The following is a 24,065-nucleotide window of genomic DNA, read 5'->3' on the forward strand; positions in this document are numbered from 1 at the left end:
CTTCCAGACAAGTTAGCCAAAATGGTGAATATTCTTAAAATTTCCAACAATTCTTGTACTTTCGCGAGGATCCATCATACTGCATATAACGAAGTGCAGGTGTTCTCAGTAGCATATAAAAATACATTATAGTTGCAGTCGTAAATTATTTATCATTGTTTGTGCATGTGCGCAGTTTTATTGAAATATTAATCCTGAAAAGGGAAATAGATGGCGCATACTCTACTTTGAATTCATTTAAAAAAATGATATAAGTAATGATTTGGATCAGACAAATCTCCACCAAAGTTGATCGACGATTACACGTACTTCGGCTCTATGATTCTTCGCTAATTCTGACATAAACAGGTCAACTGAGAGTCCATGACACTCTCATCGCGTCCTACAGACACAAGGAATTTAAAAGCTATGTGTAATTCGTATATAGTACATACAATTATATAAAATATATGTATTGGCATGTAAAATAGCTCGAGCGATATAGCCTCATGCAATGCCTCGGGCATTTCCGTTTGAAACGTCTGAGCTGGTCTATATGGCTCGTTGTGAGATTGAGCTAAATCGGACAGGCATAAGTCGGGATAGGATTATTGCCAGCAATTTGTACAATAGAAGACTACACTTCGCACAGAGATGCTTCGAGAAGAACGGAACATTCTTTGCAATAAAAGTCTTTTCTGACTTATTTTACATTTGCGTCTTAATGTGCCGTGTAATCTGTAATTTGCAATACAAATATGTACCGAGATATTTGACCATCTTCTTAGGCAGAACGGATAGGGGCTATTGTCGATGATAAGATATCAGAGTGAATGTCGGGTCACATCACGGTTGAAATTAAAATGTCTAGACATGCACAGCCCGAAAGGGATAGACTCCCACTTTGTAGTATTTATACGGAACTTTCAGTTACCACAGTAAACCATAGTTCGATCGAAAACTTTCTGTAGCGTGGAATTAATTTTTGACGAATACATTTAAGCCGTGAAAATTAGGTCATCAGCAAATACCAACGCGCAAAGGTTAAGGTCGCTATTGAGATGGAAGAGGTTCAAAGCATGACTAAAATACAAATTAAACAGAATGGAGGTGTTGAATGTTCCCTGTTGCACCCATCATTCACCCCGAAGACGACATTCGAGCTTGCGCCATCGTATGAAACGCCTTCCGGAGATTATGGACAAAATCATCGGAACTACATGTTTAAGGAAACCGTATCGTATCAGCTGTTATAGCAAACCGCTACATCGAAACATGTCAAAAGCTCTTTCCAGGTCTATAAAGAGAGTTTTGCTACTAGCAGATGTCTGACACGAATTCTATTGTTGCGTGGACCTTACTGTATTTAATCCGGAAGTCAAATTGTTGATGGGGAAGAATGGAAGCCTCTTTAAAAAGAAACAGTATGAGTCTCTGTATCAGCCTCTCTAAGACCTTATTAATGGATATTCTGCATACAGCAAACTCATTGATCCGTACTTGGCTGGATTTGGTTTATTCTTATCCTTCCCCAGCAAGAGAACTACTTTCCCATCTTCCATATCTTAGAAAAGTATGCAAGTTCAAGAGATCATTGAAGATTAAGGTGAAGAGGAATGTGTACCTTTGCGGGAGCTATATTGGAACTGCGTTGAAAATATCGAAGTCAGATTACCTTGTGGCGACACATGAATCATAGGACGAGGCGAAGCGAGAGCGACGCATGTTGTGCCTCGAATCACGGGTAGCGCTTCTACACACGAAATCTAGCCAAAAACATTGTCGCCGTTGAGGGCAACCTTCGTTCCAAACGGCATCTAAACCATCTGACTCCTCCCGACCAGTATAAATAAGCGGATACGATCGCGAACGAGATAATTGTCGAGCGATTAGCAAGTTCTTTTCCGAGTTGTACGAATTATTATTAGAGAGCTATTATCGAGTCATCCTCGAGGTCCATTCTATCTTGGGGAATACGTTGTACGAATGTCTATTGACGGTATCAATTATACTCATATTTAAATTATTTATGCTAAATAAACTTGACAGTTGCAGCAGAAATCATTCTCGTATTAGAGATATCGATCCATTCCTCATCTGCCATAATCTTTTCTCATTCAGAAACTTAAATTGAATCGTTAATGAATCTACCGATGTGAAATAATTTTCTGAGAGATCGGAGCCGAAGCGGTTACTAGCAGCGGTTACTACTGTTTCCTCGGGTGAAGATACAGACCTTGTTTCAGCGGCCCCGACTTAACGAAGATCCGAATTTTCCAGGTTATGAAATTTGGAAATCTGAGAAGACCATCATACACATTTTGGTGTACAATTCCAAAATTTGCTCCTAGTAGTCTTGTGGGATTCACGAAGCTTATCGCGCGGTAGAAAGGAGATCGGACAAACAATACCTCGCTACATACAAATAATAGGTGCTAAGTAATAGAAGTAACGAGCGATAGAAGTTTAATAAATTTAAAGTGATAAAATAGCACGCGAGCACAATAGTAATTAAAGACCTGTTCGAAGAACAGTTTATAACTTGAAAGGAAGTCACGGCACACGATCGTGAGTAACAGAAGCACGTGTTGCGTACATTATTCTTGGCATGTAATCGCATTACTAGTAAGTTCTGGGGAGCCGGCAGCACCGGAGACGTCACGATCTCGACTCATTTGTCAGTTTGGTACCAATAACGAAGCATCCTCTGCTTTGTCAAACTAAGTTATTCAACTGTGAAAGACGGTAAGAATCGTCTGAAGAAAATTTGAGGGCGCCGATCAAGAGGTTAGCCCTGTTGCCTAGCACTCGTCTAACTTGCGGAAACATGCTTTTGGAATCTTTAATTCTCTGGATCCAGAGAACTCAGGGATCTATCAGAATCCTTTCTGATACGTCTTTTTATGGTTGCATAGCACTTGTCGTGTTCAGTGAATGATGGGATACAGTAACATAGTTTGCAGAAGCGCTTCTTCAGATATTTGGTGTTTGTCTTGTAGCAAACCTCCGAAGTGGGAATCCAGATATCTCTCAACGTAACTGAAATCCCATGCGAGAGCTGAAATGGAGGCTCCTAGGACCGAAAGAATTTTATTATTTGTGGTCTGTAGGACGATCTCTATTTTGTGACTGTTGTCTCAGTGTTTTTATCCTCGTGGACAAAGGTATCAAATTCTGACAGCTCGGTGCAGAAAAACATCCATCTTTTCCGCGGGTACCAAATCCAAGAACGACTGCGCCTTGACAAATCAAATACCATCAAAATCAGTGTCAGTGAACTGGAGGACCATGTCCATCTATTACTCGTTACATCCATGTCACAGGTTCTCGTTTCTGTTATTATTTAACTTGCTGCTCCAGGGAACGTGTCTCGCGTTATAATCACCATCAAGCATGAAAAAATTTTATCGCACAGATAGAGTTTTTCGAAAAGCGTGTCTCATTCCGCGGCAAAGACGTAATAAGACATGTAATAAGACACAAGCTTAAGAGCCTGCAACGTAAATAGAGTAAACATAATATATGAAAAGCCGCGTTTTGTTTGCTAGGTTTATCGTGACAACTGAAAGATCCATTTTCCCTTTGTCTGTATGACTAGTGATTATTACTTCAAAGTTAAATGATATCGAAATGAATTAAATGATAAAGCGGTTCCGTCCCCGAACTTCGAGTTCAGATGGTCACATTCTTTCGAAATGAAAACCCTTGAACTGCACCTTATGCCTCTCCGTAATCTTAGTTTTTGCCAGCAGGGCCACCTCAAACGAGTGAACTTGCAAGGGCTGCAGCAGTAGTAACCTACGATTCTTATATTACGAGACAATTAGTTTCAGCGCTTAGGGTCTGGCTACTGGCCGACCGTGCCATACCAAGAGTGGAAACTCATACTGACTGTTTACTACTTTCTAGCGTCCATCGCCTCGGGTACGGCGCGCTGATGGTCTTTGCGCGGCTTGGAAAAACCCGGCCCTCCCCTTGCGGGTCACTGGACAAGTTGAACCTACCCTTACGGGCGACAGCTCGCTTAACCGGCGCTTCGCGACGCGTGCAGACGGCAACGTTGGAAGACCAGAAAAATAAAGCTCTTCTGTCTCACAAAAGAAAGATACGTACATATGTGTTTCCTTATTCTTTCAAATTTTGGCGCTGCTGCGCCAATTTACGGCTATTAAAATATGGAGAGGACTTGGAGAGGTATTATAAGGAACTTTATTCTAATATTCACGTAATTGCTCGCCACGTGTGATACTCGCCAGAGATCTAGGGCATAAGATTTTCACACTGCGCTTCTCTCTTTTCTCTCAACGGAGTCCTAGGCCATCGTACAACGCTCGCATACATACTACGAAGGGGATACATACTTGTGTGTGGTTGTGCTATACGTTACCTCCCTCTCGCACGTACAATAAAAATGTACCGTATGCCGCTCTTAGTTTGAAAAACCTGACTATGAAGCGGGAAAGGTGATAAATGATGAACTTTTGACAATACTGATAACGAGTCAACAGTTCAGTACTTTCCTCAGAATCTTGAGGGAGAAAAATTACCTAGAGAAAATAATAACAAATTTGTTAAGTTTATTAATATATTCACATCGTAGACCGTAGGCGATACATTGTATGTCCCATGAGACATACGACATGCCGCGAGACCAAGCGCCGATTTTCAAATTTTATAGTTGGACATGGATACACAACTATCTTGCGACTATACTATTATTATCAGTACCAGAAATGCGTTCGGTTGCCGTCGATCGTTTGGTAGTCGACATATTATCTTTGAAGAGAACGCTTTGTATATAGTAAGTATCTATACTAATAAATTACATGTATGCCTTTAACATTATTATTTTGTATAGTGCTTCTCCCTATAATATATATTAATATATAATATAAAATTTAAAATTTATTTCTGGTGAATTAAAGGACATAAGTATAACTTGTATGACTTGTGTATGGCTGTGCATTACGTTATTTGCAAATTAATTAACAACAGTAATTAATTTAAGTTTCTAGTATTATCGTAATATTAAATGATTATTCTTAGGAAGAAAATTACTCTGTACGTGCACGTATCTTAAGTTGCTAAAAGTTAAATTACAACAAGACATGTAATGGATTAATAGTGTACGATAATTAAAAAGAGTGTCATTTTTTATAAATTACGAAAAAGTTACTTATATCTGAACTAAGAATTGTCATAAATATCATAAAACGGAAGCAGAAGAAATAAAATTGAAAGAGAGAATGAGAAAGTGTAATATTTTAAACGTGAAGGTTAGGTGTTAAATTCTACTCAAATCAAATAAAATATTTAATTAAATATAAAAAAAAGTTAAAGTATTTACTTAGTTATGTTTATTCCAAATTGTTTGTTTCGATATAATTTTTGCAAAATATTAAAGAATATATACTTATGTAAATAAGAATATTACTTTCAAAGTCGAAACAATCATATAAACATTGATGTACGTGCATTATAAATTCATAATTTTATTTTATATAGTTTGTTTCAGATAAATCAGATGTTAAATCATGTGACGTAATTTGATATGCTAGTTCCCTTAGATGGGAACACTATCATGCATGTATACAACTTTCCAGTGAAGCAAATAAGAAGAGAAACCTTTGTTTGAGTTAATGAATTAAAAACTATTTGAAAGTGGTCTGTAGAACAGTATAAATCAGAGAGATGACAACCGAAGTTACATAGTCACAACCTTTCGAAAACTTAAAAGAATTATTCGATAACGTGGGTAATTTGAAACCATGACCGGAAATTGAATAACTACGAGATTCAACTGATTATGTGTACAGTGGTTTAGAAATAAGCGCAGAAAGAACGCAGTTAGAAAAATTGGATAGAGAAGTACATCCTAAAACGTTGCTTCATCATGATATGAAAGGTGGCTGCCTAGAAGACAGGTAATAGAAATCGCTATATTTATTAATTCATATATTATACATAATATACCCGTGATTTTTCAGATTTATATATGGATCAGAATCTTATGATTCTTACCTATTTTATCACTGGAGTGTTATTGACACGTTTGTGTATTCTAGTCATCATTTCATAACTGCGCCACCTTTTGTTATTTGTATGTAGCGAAGCATTCTTTATCCGGTCTCCTTTCTACCGCGCGAAAAGTTGCGTGAATCCCACAAGACTACTCGGGACAAATTTTGGAAGTGTGCGCCGAAATGTGTATGATGATCTTCTCAGATTCCCAAATTTCATAATCTTGAAAATGCAGATTTTCGTTGAGCCGCTGGAACAGGGATTAATGTAGCACATAATCATGGTGTAAAAGTTCTTGGTATTGTAATTACGGAAAGAGAAGGTATCTGGGATGTAATACTTGAATCTCAGGAAGAAGTAAGAAGATTTGCAGATGCACTAATACTAATTTACACTAATTTATTATGTAAAATATCTAACAGAAAATATTCATGAAGCAATTAGAAATTCTGAAATTATATGGTACGACAGCGTAACCAATGATGGAAAATTAAATTGGCAAAATGAGCTTAATTACAATTGTTTCTGTTTGTAAATTTTATTTAATGTTCTGAATACAATGTTTCAGAGATTTCTTTTTAAACTGCGATGGCATTTACTTGAATTATAACTGGACGAAATCAAAATTGGAAAACGGTTTGGCACTTGCAAAAAATCACAGCAGAGATATTCATGATATTTATGTAGGACTTGATATTTGGGGAAGATGTTGTCCTGGTTGTGGTGGATTTAATTCAACATATGTAATTACAATATTACTTATTTTATTGTAGCATATAGTCATTTAATATTTCATTAAACCATTATAATCTACAGGCTTTACCAAAAATACGACACGAAGGACTTTCTGTCGCGCTTTTTGGTCCAGGTTGGACTCACGAATTTTTCGGGTCTAAGACATTCGAAGAAATAGAAGATCTATTTTGGGCACAGTTGTTTCCTTGTTTATAGCAAACGGAAGTCAACACGAACCAATACTAGTTCTCGGCAATAATACCGGCTTAAAATCCATCGTTCATTATAAATCAAGGGAGTTGGTTGCCAACTGGAAATATGGTAAGTCTACAAAATATAAATTGAAATATTTGTAACATAAAAAACAAAAAATAATTAAACCTAAAAAACATTTTATTAGAAGAATAAAATAATTGTAGGGATATGTAATGTCATTACATTACATTATTATATTAAATATTTATATAGCATGAGTTATGATTATACTCTAAATAAATGTACCTCACACAGATATATTTTTCTTGTTTAGAAAGCAGATATATATGTGTCTGGTTGACATTATGATTAGCTGCCTGTAAGGAATCTTCATTTGGACTAGACCAACCACAATAGCCATACGGAGGACGATGCGCTAGCCACTAGCACTGCAATCGACAAGCAATACACCATACCCAAAACAACAGCACAAGAAATTAGAAATATAATCGAAAAAACAAAAAACAACAAAGCACCAGGAATCGATCTAATCAATGGCAAAATATTGAAAAACCTCCATCCAAAAGCGATACGACTAATCACTATAATATTTAATGCAATACCAAGAATACAATATTATCCTACATTATGGAAACAGGCACAAATCATAATGTTACCCAAACCAGGCAAAGACCCACATGAAGCAACATCTTACAGACCAATATCACTACTCCCCGTGCTCTCCAAAATACTAGAAAAAGTAATATACGCCCGACTAAAACCAATAATAGAGAAGGAAAAATTAATACCAGACCATCAATTTGGATTCAGAAACAAACACTCCACCATAGAACAAATGCACAGACTTGTCAACGAAATAATACACACAATAGAAAACAAACAATATTGTACAGCCCTATTCATGGACATAGAGAAAGCATTCGACAAAATAAACCACGAAAGCCTAATTCAAACAATCAAGAAACAATTCCCGGAAAAAATATACCAAATAATAAAATCATACATAAGCAACAGAACCTTCACAGTAAAAATCAAGGACGCACACTCCGAAGCCAAAGACATCAAAGCAGGTGTTCCGCAAGGAAGCGTCCTAGGACCCATATTATACACACTATACACGGCCAACATTCCAACAAGTACCAATAGCAAAATACTGACATTCGCGGACGACACGGCCGTGCTAGTCAGGCACACTAACCCTGTAACAGCAGCCACAATACTACAAGAGCACATCACAAAAATAGAAAAGTGGCTACAACAAATCAAAGCTAACCCTAACAAATGCAACCACATTACATTCACATTGAGAAAACAGATAACACCAAACATCTTCCTGAACGGCACGCAAATAACACAAACAAGGCAAGTCAAATACCTTGGACTTCACATAGATACACGCTTCACATGGAAACAGCACATCAAATCAATAATAGACAAGATACAGATAGCAAGGAGACAAATGCACTGGCTAACAAGCCGAAAATCCAAACTAAGCACAGAAAACAAACTGAAAAGATACAAAATAATCATAAAGTCAATCTGGACATACGGAATTCCACTATGGGGAACAGCAGCAATGAGCCATATAAACAAAATAGAAACAATCCAAGCCAAAATCCTTAGAACAATGGTAAACGCCCCGTGGTTCGTTAGAAACGAAGACATACGGAAAGACCTGGGAATACCAACGGTGAAGGAAGAGATTCCCAGATTCGCAACAAGATGCAGAATAAGAACAGAAACACACCCGAACCCGAAACGTGCAACACAACAAACATCGCAAGAAGACTAAAAAGGAAACACCCAATAGACCTCATAAAAGATATAACTTAGAAAAAACGATGCTGGCATCCCGCTGGGGGTAGCCGCCCACATGCTATATTATTTTTTTATTTATATTTTTTTTTATTCTTCACCAACAAGATATAACACTTTACCAAATGTCCGCAAGGACAAATTGTAAAATAACCAAAATAAAGTAAAAAAAAAAAGTGCCTCAATAGTAACAAAAGATGAGGTTAGAAAGGTGGTAAGAGTGAGGACTTTCCCCCTGGGAGAGTGCGAGACGTAATACGGACAGAATGTTGTCGCAATAGGGACGGTGGTCATCGTGGAGGTTTTATATTGATACTCCGAGGTAAAGCAACAACATGATTTGAATTGTCCTCTAGCTCATGCGCCGCTACGTGTCCTTTTATTTTTTCGGCAGTTACGATACCATGATATGACTTTATAATTTACAGTTTTATTTAACTTTGAATGGGCCTAAGCCCCAAAATAATAACTACTTTAGGATAAAGATAACGCAGATACATAGATGTTTCGATGATAAACGATAGCGATATGAGTATTTAGTGTTTTGGAAAGTAAATGCGCCAGGGAATTTCTTAGATTAGAAATTAACAGTACAAACTTAAAGATTGTCTTTATGAGATCAAAACCGTATTACATGTTATGGACATTTCTTTTCATTACTTTCTATCGTACATTAAAATAAATATAAGAAATAATAAAAACAAACATTGACAGTGAAGCGATATTTCATACACGGTTCTTACAAGAATTATTGTTATTTGAGACTTAGGAAAACGTATATACAGCAACGTTTCCATTCAGTGACGGTACGTCGGTGGACTGGACTGCCGAAGCGAAAGGGTTAATAGCGCTTCAACGCATAGACTGGTGTTTCGTATCTGATATACATTGTGATTATATTTGTGAAATAATATAAAATATTAATTTGACATTTTATAAAAACTGTTGAAGAGCCGGCTATAAATTTTTCGATAAATATTCACTTTTCATCACAGAATGTCAAATTAATATTTTACATTACTCCACAAATATATATAGTGAAAATGTTTACTTAAAAATAAATAATGAATGCGATGATCGTGCTTCTAATCTATGTTAGAGTTATCTCAGAGTATTCACGTTACCATTGTAAAAATTAAAAACCATATCTCAATATTTTTATTGTTTTATTGGCTATTAATTAAGGCTCGAAGAAATGATATATTTCGGAAACCCACCTGGTAAGTAGAAAGTCCACTTTTCCAATGATTATCTGGTAAATATGAAATATGAATAAATCTCTAATTACGTAAAGTTTGAAGATTGTACCAAATAGGTTTGTGCGTTTTTAAACACATCGGATTGCCTGCCTATTCGCTTTCTCAATACTATACACTTGCTTTCGACTGTTGCTAGATAATTTCGAGTTATACAAAAAAGGTGAAAGCATTGGTAATGAGTATCGTAAATTTTTCTTTTTAAATGAACTCTCCATCACTATATTGCCGTATTTTAACTGTTTTCAAGCAAGAGGCTAGAACAGTTTTTGAGTAACAGAATCATTCCAATAGTCGAAGAAGAGCTTTCAAAGAACTGGAAATATTCAGTTAAAGCGTTACTTGGGTGTATTTTGTGTATACAGTACACGCACTGCGTGGTGTGCGTTTTTACTAGTCACATTTATTATAAAATGTGATTATACTGTATAATATTATAAAATATTATACATTTGCAGAACTTTCGGACATGTACTTTTGCTGTGATACGGCGGTCGACAATAACGTAAAAGTTTATACGCCGAAAAATATCCCAATAGGACTATACCCATCGCAAAGGTATTTTGCAAAAACGTCGCGTGGGGTTATTCACGTTTCTGAATACCTAGATCTTTTCTACGGCTTGTAAGAAGTAAGCTACCGCTAATGTATCGTTCGGATTGAGGATCACTTTGCGCCCCGCTGCATAGGTTGACCACTCTTCGTTGGTATAAGGAGGATTACTCACGTGCAGGGTATTTTTAACTGTCAAAATAAAAAAAAAAAAACAAAGTCGAAAACGCAATTCTTTTATTCTTGATTTTCGTCTTATCTCGGTGTCAAGAATCATCTCTTAAATTTTCGAAAACATGTAACCGGATACCCTGTATACAAAGGTTGGTATTATCTTTTTTCAGGGTCGGGCTTGCTAGCTAGGATCGAGCTAAGAATAATATTTTGTTTACAAGAATCATTTGTTATAGCACTAAGGACATTCTCAAGGAGAGAAAGTGTTAAGGGAATGCTTTTCGTTCTTATCGAATGTCAGCGAGATATGCATACCTAACACAAATATCAAGGCCTAAAATTCCGCAGTCTATTGAATAAGGAACAAGGAATAAAATTTTATCAACTATGTTATAACTACTCGATTTTTATTCCTTATGCGTTTTTATTTCCTTAGAAAAATCATCTAATCATCCATTTTTATTTAAATTTATTGTTTGCAATACATCTTAGTGAAAAACTTTTTATTAGTCTATTTGTAATAAAAAAATTTTCCCTCTTATAAATCGATTTTCAATTGACAACAAAATATTAATAAGAACGATTATTAATAACGAACGATTAAAATTACATTCATAATGTAAAATATTGTACAAATATTACATATTTTGAATGTGTAACAGTTTGAATATTATATTTTGCATAGGCATATAGCGTCTTTGAAATTATTTGAACGCTCGCCATTGAAACATTAAAGAATAAAAATATATGAGATAGATTTTATATTTCAAGGTAATATGATAACTGTATTAGGATATAAGTATCAGGATTGCGTATGTAGAATTTGAATTGGACAATATTTGTAAAAGTTGGAGAATACTCATTACAGAAACACGCAAAAAGAGAATCACAAAATAATCGGACGCTTCGAAATGAGCGATATTTACATTGAATTTACGCAGTAAATATTAATACTAACGAACTTAATTTGCGCTAAGACGTCATTTACTGATTTTAATGTTATAATCAGTTACGATTAATAGAGTGCAGACATGAACTCGAAGAGATCTGAAATACAAAAGTCCGAGCGTGAAGTAATATTAAAACTGCATGAAGATGGAAATCTTACAGAGAGATAGCCGATCTCTTTAAGAGATGTAAATCGAATATAATACAATCCATTATATTATAAAAAAATGGAATAATGCTGAAAATGCTAAAAATACATAATCTTCACTTTCGACAGGATATAGATCCGAAACATTGAACCTGAGTTGTGAAAAAATGGATACTGTACAACACACGCCATCACAGAGCCAATATATAAACCCAATATGATATTTATGGGATGGAATAGGTAGAAGACAAAATAATTGTAAAATAAGTAAGGAAACGATATGAAAACAGATAATTACTTAAATATGGAATAACATTGACATAAATGTCACAATGTCCTAGAGATGTTATTCGAGGCAAAAGCGATCGAACTAAATATTAAAATGAGGTAAGAAATAGAAATAGAGAAACTTTTATAACTCTGTTTTTGCGTGTTACTGTAACGAGTATTCTCTAACTTTTACAAATATTATCCAATTCAAATTTTACACGCATAATGTTGATATCTGTATCTTACTGTAGTTATGAGAATACTTTGAAATATCAAGAGCATCAGACACACACACACACACATATATATGTCTTTAATATTTCAGTAGCGAGCTTTCGAATACTTTCGTGTGCCGTTGTACATAACACATACATGTATTTCATATATTTTACTATACTACAACCATATAAAAATTCGGAGTATAATAATCGTTATTTTCGGTATTAAAATCGTTATTAAACATTTATTTAATTAAACTTCAAATTGAAATACAACCATGGAAAATTAACAAGATAATCACATCTAGATTTTACAAGTATGTCACAAGGTAACTTCTGCGCAATGATCGGGCACATGTTCCACCTGTAATCCTAGAGCGTAGCCAATCAGCAAGCAGCACCACTCCTTTGTCTTCACTATTATAATAGACATCGGTGCTGTTCAATCGTCTTTCGTATTCGAGCCAAGGTAGAATGTACATGGTATAAAAATTTACTGAACGTTATAACTTGTTAATTTACCAAACATTACTTGGTAATGAGTATTAAGTGGAGAATTGAATTTGATTAGAAACTCGAGCTGCAAAGTTTCTATATAAAGAGATTTAACGAAGGTAAATATTTTGTACATACAATTTTATAAAATGAAAAGATTCGTATACATATTAGTTTTGTATAAATAATTTTAACCTAAAAATTTGTTCCAGGATGAATGGGGTAGTACAGTAACCGGATAGGAAATTATTCTACATGTAAAAGTAAGTCGTAATAACAAATACAGTTTTCTTCTTTTGTTTTTTGTATTTTCAATACATTGTTGATTTTCATATACATAACCATCTTTCCTTTAAAGAAAAATTTACTTTCTCAAAGACTTTTCATACAAATTTGAATAATAACTGCTATTTCTTATTTCAACCTTTGTTTTTGTTTGTTTGGGCTACTGTATCGCTTATTTCCTTTTAATGTTTGCGCGCTGTACTAATTTTGTGTGAATAATTTAAAAATATATGAGGTGTTGCAAATGAAATGATTTGATGTAGAAAATTCTTAATTTTCATAAGATAGTTCTGAACTGCAATGACTGAGTGGAAACAAAGAAACGAAGTTTAAATTTTTCTCCACAAAGTTTCTCTGTTATATTATTATTTTCTCCTATTACTGTTTAGTTAAAATTTATTATTATTGCTTTATCACTAGCTTCATAGCTGTATTTGAGTTAATTACCTGTGTGTATCTTGTTATGTGCAGTGTTTTCCTGTCTAATTTTGTGTCCTCCTTTAGTTTTAGCCAGTAGCCTATGCCCTTTTCTTATTATTTTATGTTTCAAGCCTATTCTTCTTACTTTTGCTCTAAACACATATTCTTTTTAGGAAATCCGCTTATATTGTCTTTATTTCTGCTCGGTAACAGGTCCTTACTCCTGTATTACATATAAAAGCTGCCATTGCTATTTCCTCGGAAAGTTTTCTAGCTGTATTCCAATTATTACACTTTGTCACTATGGTCAGTTCGCTATTTTCGTCCGGTATGTGATTTACTTTGTTATTACTTGGAATGTGTCTGTTCTTGTAAATATAGCTACGCCCTAGATATATCTTCATTGTATTTCATTTATTTCATTCTTATTTCTCTATTTCCTTCCTTGTTGCTCTATATTAATATTTTTAGCTTATCTATCTTTTCAAGGAGGTTTTGCATACAATAACTTTAAAATATGCCGCCTTTACCTTGTAAATGTATTAAGTTTCCTGACCTTCTCATTATATTGTCTGCAAAATACACATCTCCTGTTATTTCTTTGTGTTCCTTGCCAATAAAGTATTTTTCTCAGCTATAAAGTATTGCGTCTTGTATTGAGTCCAACAATAGTGTGCTTTCGTTTCACCATTATTCCTGTTATCTTAATCTCCAGCACTAGAAATATTGTAGTCGCAGAATTTGTTAGTTTCGAATCATGCTTGATCCTCTGGCAGTATATTGTTATACACTTCTAGAATGTTATACCACTATACTTGGTTAATAGCTTAAAAGTATCTCTTCCTTCTGTAGAACTGTATTCAAGAGTTGCAAGATTATTCTCTTCGTATTTTGCATTAAAGATTTAAGTATTCGTTGAGTAAAACCATAATTCGAACTTAACAGTGTTAAAAGCCATTTTGAAACGTCCACATATTTAAAAGAACCAAAAACAGAAAGAGGTTATATTTGTACTTAACAAATGAGGTTGTATTTATACTTAACGACGAATATAACAGAATAGCGATATTGTTTTCGTTATTACAGGATATCCTACGTAAAATCGGTTATTGAAACTTCGCTCATTTAAGGAATGTTTTAGATTCTATTTCCGTATTATACAGATTTACACTTGGTAGCGTGCAGTGCAATATCACTTTCAGAACATCGCCTTCTTGCAAACATTTTTTGTGTTTTTTGGTAGTACTCGATGGATAAAGACGAAATATAACGATTTTATGTTTAGGAATCCATTGGTTCAAAAGCATGCATTGGTTGTGTATTTTTGAAGTCTGACATAACTTGCATAAAGTTTAGTTACTAATTAGTAGTTACTAAAGTTTAGTTTAACGTGAGAAAGATTTAGGCGGTACACTGTTTTGTTTATTTAATTACATACAGTGTTTAACGTATCGTAATATTGCTTTAAGACGGTTATATTAGTAACGTTTATATAGGCAAAGTTCAATGTACACTATCGAAAGTATTTTTAATAATATCTCGGAAACTACCTTCAAAGATTTCCACTTTACTGATTTCGATGATTTCTGATTATGTTATAGAAATTAACTTTTTGTATAACTTTTGTCTATATATACAATTGCCGTTTGGCCATAGTTTCCCCAATATGCGCAAAAAGTTGTCGAGACCGCTTCAGTGAATTCTGCCTATAATTGTGCGTCTGTGACAACGTACGCGTCGGAATTAGTTGCCGGCAGCCTTATAGCGACAGGTACAATGATTCAAATGAAATCTAACTCTTATCTTTTGTTTATAGTATATTTCTACACACACAATTACACGCGATCGCACACACACACAAAAGTAACTTATACATACCAATCGTTTAAGAGAAATAATTAAAAATAAAGAATATCTAACGAAATACTAAAGAATTATACCGGAGGCATAACTTTTACTTTGTAACAAAGTAATAAAATGCCTCAAATTTTTGTGATATAAAATTTTGCATTTTTCTGATGTTTCTTGAAACATATGTAATAAATCAGTCGTTTTGGTATTCATAGATTTTCTATATTATACTCTAGCATACTTCAATACATTTTTCTATATAATTGTACACTTACTCAAAATATAGAGCTTAAAAGACAAAATTATGCTGGTGACCCAACATCTTTGTAATCGACTTTATATATGTCATCGTCACATAAAATTAAGAGGAAAGGGAGACATTCAATGGATACTTCAGTTCATACAGAAACAATTAGATGAAAAATCCCGCATTTATGCCCCTAACATGAACGGGACGATATTTTTTTCTCACTTTTTAATTATATTATCAGTTAATTTGATTTTTGTCAATGAACACTTACGCATCCTTTCGCATGCAAATCTTCCCTTATTTCTGTTTCTTTTAATATTAGCTTTCTTCAAGCTCTTACTTCGACAGTTACTTCATTCTTCTAATTGACTATAATATTTTAGGAAATTATTTGAAGAGTCTACTGATTGAAACTGATTTCTGAGCAAGTCAAGACTTTATAAATTCTTCGCCATGCTGCCACGGTAAGTCCGTTTCTTTTATCCACTCTTAATTGTAGGATGCGCTATTCCATTTAAAAAAGGTGATGAATTCCATTTATTCATTACCTTTCCTAATTATTATTTACAAATTTCAAATGCAAAAGACAAATTTCATGCTTGTTTAATTTTATATATAAATACTGCAGTATTTATATTAATTAACTAGATTCTATTGTGTTCAGTATTGTGCATGATGTTAATATTATACCAAATGTTATAAGAACAAAATTATCTAAAATCTCTCAATTTTTTTTATATTGCTATGTATTTCTATATATCAATGTGATATGGAGCAAGGTATACCATGTTTGAAGTCATATTAACAGTTTAACCTTTTCAAAAGGAATAGATGATATTCATTATTGAAAAGGAAAGCAGTAGAAAACCATTACAATGGTATTTGATGCCGAACAGCTTGCATAATTCGTCGAATAGTTTTGATTCACATTGACGTCCTTGATCGGTTCTTATTTTCGAGGGTACACCAAAACGTAGTATTGCATCACGATAATGTCTCTGTGTATATTGTTGATTGGTTAATATGTTTTTTGAATGTTACAACGGGCGTGGATATGTGCCTGGTGACCTTACATCGCTGGCAGGGGATACATTGCCGTGCCCTGTTTCGACAGTGCTTGTTTATCGACGGCCAAACGAAACGCGTCGTCACCAAATTTTGCGTGGTGCGTATCCCTGGATGGGAAAGCCCGTGTAACGAATCAAATACATTGTATCGCAGAGATTTCGGAACATACGGTCACACAGTTTCACAAGCTATATCACAGTATATTTCTACGGCTTGGTCGGTAAATTGTAAAAATTCAGTTGAAACTCATAATTCTTTATTTCAATGATACATACAAAAGATTAAGTTTTGCATGGGAACCAATAAAATAGTCGACAGAAGAAGAAGTAGATACAATTCTATGTGAAAACCATAACGAAACTATAGGACACCTGGGAGTACAAAAAACTTATCAAAGAATTAAAGAAAAATAGAAAATACCAGGATTAATGGAAAGGGTAGAGACTTGTATCAAAAATTGCGATGCATGTCAGAAGGAAAAGCTAACGCGAATTGGACTCAAGGAAATGCCAGTCATTTCAGATACACCTTTGCAAACAAACGATAAAATAGCAACGTTTAATATTTGTGTAAACAGTGCATTTCTCATATCTCATTCCGATTTGCCCCAAATGTGCATTATTCTCTCCCCGTTTCAATCGTGCCATGCAGGTGATGGTGCATCGAATCAAGTCAGTTTCCTTTAGCTTGTAAGAAACCCAAACATCCATCCTTGAAACTAACCCCAAAATTTCTTAAGCGATCGTGTATGATCGAATTCTTCATATAAATAACATTGAACTGAATTATATTTGAAGATGATGAAATCAGTGGCTACTGAAACACCTTCACTTGTTAAGCTCTCAAAAGAAAATCTCTCTTACGCTGCTTAAGTAGCTGACAGCTGACAATTTCTGGCAGTGATAGGCTATGCGCATATCGGCCAGCCATTTACTTTATTACATAACAGTTACTGCGCTTTATTTTTATGTAATATGTTTTGTTTTACTGCATAAGCTATTCTTTCTCTTTTAAATAATATTTATTCTTTAGGTATAAAAAGGGGATCAAATTTTTTTTACATTAAAGTTGTTTGATTATATAGGAAAAACGTAATCAAATATTTCAATAACTTTAGAAAATAATCAAAGATTCATCTCTTTATTTAATCTCTTCGTGGCCATATTTTATTATATACAAGGTAATAGATCCTTCGTTAGAGTATCAATAGGGAAATGTAACGATATTTTTGGGTTTGTACGAAAATCGCAAGAAATTTGAACAGAATCACCATTTTGGTGGAACTAAAAATGTCGTATTTTCATGACTTTGAAGCAGGTTTTCCTGCTCAATATTTTGAACAACTTTCTTCCATACATACTTATAAGCCATGGTTTACCTTATTTTTCGAATTATTCGGAAAATTATCCCACCGCTCGGCCTTAGTTTTCGAGCTGAGTTTGGTTAGAGACAAGTAATGTTTGCGTTTCACGACCCGACCTTTTGGTTGACCGCGTCATACCTCTAGTAGGAACTCGTACTGACTTCGTATCTAGGTGTTCGTATTCGATTCTCGTCTACTTCCCAGCGCTCCTTGCCCGGAGGATGGCGCGCGACTTGGAAAAACCCTACCCTCTTCTTGCGGATCATTGAACAAGTTGAAGCAATCTTTTCGGGGAACAAGCAGGTCGCTTGGCCGATTCCACGCGATGCGTGCATCGCGCCGCGCCGTTACCAATGTGGGCCACGAGGAGGCGGAACCGCCAGCGTAAAACTCGGTTCCAACAGGTTGGCTCTCCAGCCGATTATCCCTGCACCGTCTCTTCGTGCACCGACCGTCAACAGAGACAGCCAGCCCTGAGATTCCCTAAACGTTATTAACCCTTTTGCCACAGCGATTCGGTCCGCCGTAGCACCGCCACTAAAGTGGACCCCGTGCCGAAAGTGTACACAATGCGCGTGGACAATTTATCTTGGAAGAAAAGGGACTTTTCTTCTAAACAATATACTCATAATTTCTACATAAAGGATATAAACTTATTTAATGGGTATAAAGAGTCTGATTAACGATTGAAAATAGTGAAAGAACAATATACTGTAATTAATAATTTAGTTCAGTATGATATGTTTTGGAACATGTAAACACGTACAACCCAGCATCACATTCATGGCATTGATAACGAGATACTCGTCTTTTATCGTTTCTCGCACACCCAACACATCTTCGTGGTCTATTTTTTCCTGTAGCTTCAGAAAGTGAAGGAAAATATCTTCCGTTGAGTTTTAATGAGCGATTATATCCGGGTATAATGGGACGCCTTGTTGTTTCTTTTTTCTGATGTTTCTTTAAAATTTGATCGATCAATTACAGTTGAAATTTCGCAATTGTTATTTTTTTCTTGATTTTCAATTTGTACAGACAATACGAATTCCATAAACACGTATCAATCATACGGAAGAAATATTTTTTGTACCATTTCGTTGTTTTGCCAGTATAATTTATAGTGCTGGTGACTATGTCTACAGCACCCATCAATTTATTACAGTCATGTACACAGGATGATTTCTGTAAAATTTCTTGTGCACTGTAGTGTTTTAGTACATCCGCAAATTCTTCTGTATGTATTGTTGAAATTAAGAAAATCTCTTTTTTATCGTGTCATTTTATGGCTAATATATTTGCAAACGTGCGAAAGCACGCTTCTCCTTTTTGTAATTTTTCGTTCATTCTTGGTATTCCTTTTCTTCCCTTTTTTACGGCGCCACACGCATTTGTAAAATTTTTGTGTAATATATCAAATAATGCGGGACTTGCGTACCAATTGCCGACGTAAAGGGCGTGGCCTTTACCTAAATGTGGTTCTAGGAGGGACATAACAATACTTCTTGATTTACCACACTCTTTATGTTCGGACCCTATAGAAGTACCAGCCACCGTATAAAAAATAAAGTCTGGAATGCAACCCGTCTTGCAGTCACAAAGAGCATATATAATCTATTGACAAAGCTGATTAGTTTGTAGTTTCGTTTGTACATTTTTTCTACATAATTTGTAAACTAACGATCATCAGTTACACATGTATAGGAAAACAAAATTGTCCACAATATTGAGCCTTGCAACATATTACAATACCATCGAAATCGCAGAGAAATTAGCTTTCAGACAAGTTGCCCAAAATGGTGATTATTCTTAAAATTTCCAGCAATTCCCGTACTAAATCACTAGTATCGTTACTAGTATCGCGCTGCTAACGAAGTGTAGGTGTTCTCAGTAGCATATAAAATGCATTATAGTTACAGTCGTAAATTATTTATCATGGTTTATGCATGCGCGCAGTTTTGTTGAAATATCAATCCTGAAGTGGAAAATAGATAGTGCATACTCTACTTTGAATTCATTTAAAAAAAAATAATACAAGTAATGATTTGGATCTAATGAATCTCCACCAAAGTTGATCGACGATTAGACGTACTTTGACTCTATGATTCTTCGCTAATTCTAACATAAACAGGTCAACTGAGAGTCCATGGCACTCTCATCGCGTCCTACAGATACAAGAGATTTAAAAGCTATGTGCAACTTGTATATAGTATATAAAATTATGTAAAATATTTGTATTGGTATGTAAAATAGCTCGTGCGATACAGCCCCATGCAATGCCCCGGACATTACCGTTTGAAACGCCTGAGCTGGTCCATCTGACTCGTTGTGACATTTAGCCAAATCGGACAGGCATAAGTCGGGATAGGATTGGTGACAGCAATTTGTACAACAGAAGACTACATTTCACGCAGAGATGCTTTGAGAGGACCGAACCTTTATTTGCTATAATAGTCTTTTCTGATTTATTTTACATTTGCGTCTTAACGTGCTGTGTAATCTGTAATTTGCAATACAAATATATACCGGGATATTTGACCATTTTCTTATGCGGAACGGATAGGGGCTATTGCCGGTGATAAGAAATCAGCGAGAATGTACGGAACTTTCAGTTACCACAGCAAACCATAATTCGATCGAAAATTTCCTGTAGCTTGGAATTAATTTTGGATGAATACATTCCCGTCGCGTAAATGAGGAGGCCATTGGCAAATACTAACGCGCATAGGTTAAAGTCGCTATTCAGATGGAAGAGGCTCGAAGCACGACTAAAATACAAATTGAACAGGATGGAGGTGTTGAACGTTCCCTGTTGCAGACCGTTATTCACTCCGAAGACGATATTCGAGCTTGACATCCAATGAGACACATTTCGAAGATTGTGGACCAAATCACCTGAACTGCATGTTTAAAGAAACCGTATCGTATCAGCTTTTATAGCAAACCGCTCGTTCGAAACATGTCAAAATCCCTTTCCAGGACTATGAGTAGAGTTTTGCTGCCAGCAGACGCCTGTCACGAATTTTATTATGGCGTGGACCTTACTGTATTTGACCCGGAAGCCAAATTGCTGATCGGGAGGAATGTCAGCCTCTTTACAATGAAACGGTATGAGTCTCTGTATCACACTCTCAAAGACCTTACTAATGGATACTCTGCAAACAGCTAACTCATTGATCTGTATCTGGCTGGATTTGGTTTGTTGGTTTGTTCTTATCCTTCTCCAGCAAGGGAACTACTTTCCCCATCTTCCATATCTTAGAAAAGTATGCTGGTACAAGAGATCATTGAGCATCAAGGAGAAGAAGAATGTGCATCTTTGCGGGAGCTATAGCTATATTGGTACTGCGTTGAAGATATCGAAGCCTGATAACCTATCCCATTCAGCAACTTAAATTGAATCGTTAACGAATCTACCGATGTGAAATAATTCTCTGAGACATCGGAGCCGGAGCGGTTACTAGCCCTGTTTCCTCAGGTGAAGGTACAGACCCTGTTCCAGCGGCTCAACGAAAATCTGCATTTTCAAGATTATGAAATTTGGGAATCTGAGAAGATCATCATACACATTTCGGCGCACACTTCCAAAATTTGTCCCCAGTAGTCTTGTGGGATTCACGAAACTTTTCGCGCGGTAGAAAGGAGACCGGATAAAGAATGCTTCGCTACATACAAATAACAAGTGCTGTTGGAACGAGTGATAAAAGTTTAACAAGTTCGAGGTGATGAAATAGCACGCAAGCACAATACTAATTAAAGACCTGTACAAAGAACAGTTTATAACTTGAAAGGAAGAAACGACACAAGATCGTGAATAACAGAAGCACGTGTTGCGTAGACGTTTATTCTTATTCTTGGCATGTCATCGCGTTACTAGTAAGTTCTGGGAAGCCGGCGGTACCGGAGACGTCACGAAGTGGACTTATTTGTCGACTTGGTACCAGTAACGATGTATCTTCTGTTCTGTCATACGAGGAGGTCATTCAACTATGGAAGACGGTGAGAATCGTTCGAAGAAAATTTGAGGGCGCCGATCAAGAGGTATAGCATTCGTCTTACTTGCGGAAACGTGGTTTTGGGATCTTTAATTCTCTGAGTGCAGAGAACTCGGGATCTATCAGAGGCCTTACTGATAAGCATTTTTATGGCTCTATATCCCTTGCCGTGTTCGATGACCGATGGGATAGAGTAACATAGAGTGCCGAAGCGCTTCTTCAGCCGATTTAAGGTGCGGAAGATTCGGTGTTTGTCTTGTAGCAATTTTAAAGATTATTATTATTTATGGTCTGGAGGACGATCTCTATGTTGTTACTGTTGTCTCAGTGGTCTTATCCCCGTGGACAAAGATATCAAATTCTGACAGTTCGATGCATTGGCATTTTATTTTCAATATTTACAACATTTTTTAGTACTCGAATAACATTCTTCCTCGTTTCATAAACATATTGTATCGGTTCTTTTGAACACTCATTTCGATCGTTTTCACTTTTCGGTTCTGGAAGTTGAGGCGATGATGTAAATTTCATGTGCGGTATAGGTACTGATATTTGTGGATTTTGCAGGGATAAATTGTAAAATGGTTTGTGTTTAAATCTTTTCCCATCCTTTTCATATAGTGCCTGCATAAAATATGTGCATTTCAGTTATAATATATTCATGTCATAAATTCAGTTTTTATATATATATATATATAGTTTATTTTGGTTTTTACAATTTGTTCTGAAGGACATTTGGTAAAGTGTTATATCTCATCGGTAATAAAAAAAATAAAACAAAAATAAACATAGCGTGTGAGTGGCTACCCCCAGCAGGGTGCCAACTTCGTGTTTTCTAAGTTATATCTTTTATGATAAATTCAGTTTGTTAAAAATAATGTGAGATATTTAATATACCTGACCACAGCGATAATACAAGCTACCACTGCCACGGCAAAATGGTGTTTTGAATACTTCTTCTTCGTAGATAGGTACATGAACATATAAATAAGGAAACAACTGTGCCCAAAATAGATCTTCTATTTCTTCGAATGTCTTAGATCCGAAAAATTCGTGAGTCCAACCTGGACCAAAAAGCGCGACAGAAAGTCCTTCGTGTCGTATTTTTGGTAAAGCCTGTAGATTATAATGGTTTAATGAAATATTAAATGACTATATGCTACAATAAAATAAGTAATATTGTAATTACATACGTTGAATTAAATCCACCACAACCAGGACAACATCTTCCCCAAATATCAAGTCCTACATAAATATCATGAATATCTCTGCTGTGATTTTTTGCAAGTGCCAAACCGTTTTCCAATTTTGATTTCGTCCAGTTATAATTCAAGTAAATGCCATCGCAGTTTAAAAAGAAATCTCTGAAACATTGTATTCAGAACATTAAATAAAATTTAGAAACAGAAACAATTGTAATTAAGCTCATTTTGCCAATTTAATTTTCCTTCATTGGTTATGCCGTCGTACCATATAATTTCAGAATTTCTAATTGCTTCATGAATATTTTCTGTTAGATATTTTACAAAATAAATTAAATTATTAACTTGCTCACCTTTAATGGTATTTTCAATATTTAATAACCAGACTTATAAAATCGAATTTATAAAATTTTGCAACAAGTATTAGTGCATCTGCAAATCTTCTTACTTCTTCCTGAGATTCAAGTATTACATCCCAGATACCTTCTCTTTCCGTAATTACAGTACCAAGAACTTTTACACCATGATTATGTGCTACATTAATCCATCCAAAAGGTGGCGCAGTTATGAAATGATGACTAGAATACACAAACGTGTCAATAACACTCCAGTGATAAAATAGGTAAGAATCATAAGATTCTGATCCATATATAAATCTGAAAAATCACGGGTATATTATGTATAATATATGAATTAATAAATATAGCGATTTCTATTACCTGTCTTCCAGGCAGCCACCTTTCATATCATGACGAAGCAACGTTTTAGGATGTACTTCTCTATCCAATTTTTCTAACTGCGTTCTTT

Source organism: Bombus pascuorum, unplaced genomic scaffold, assembly GCF_905332965.1.
Source record: "Bombus pascuorum unplaced genomic scaffold, iyBomPasc1.1, whole genome shotgun sequence".
Taxonomy (NCBI): domain Eukaryota; kingdom Metazoa; phylum Arthropoda; class Insecta; order Hymenoptera; family Apidae; genus Bombus; species Bombus pascuorum.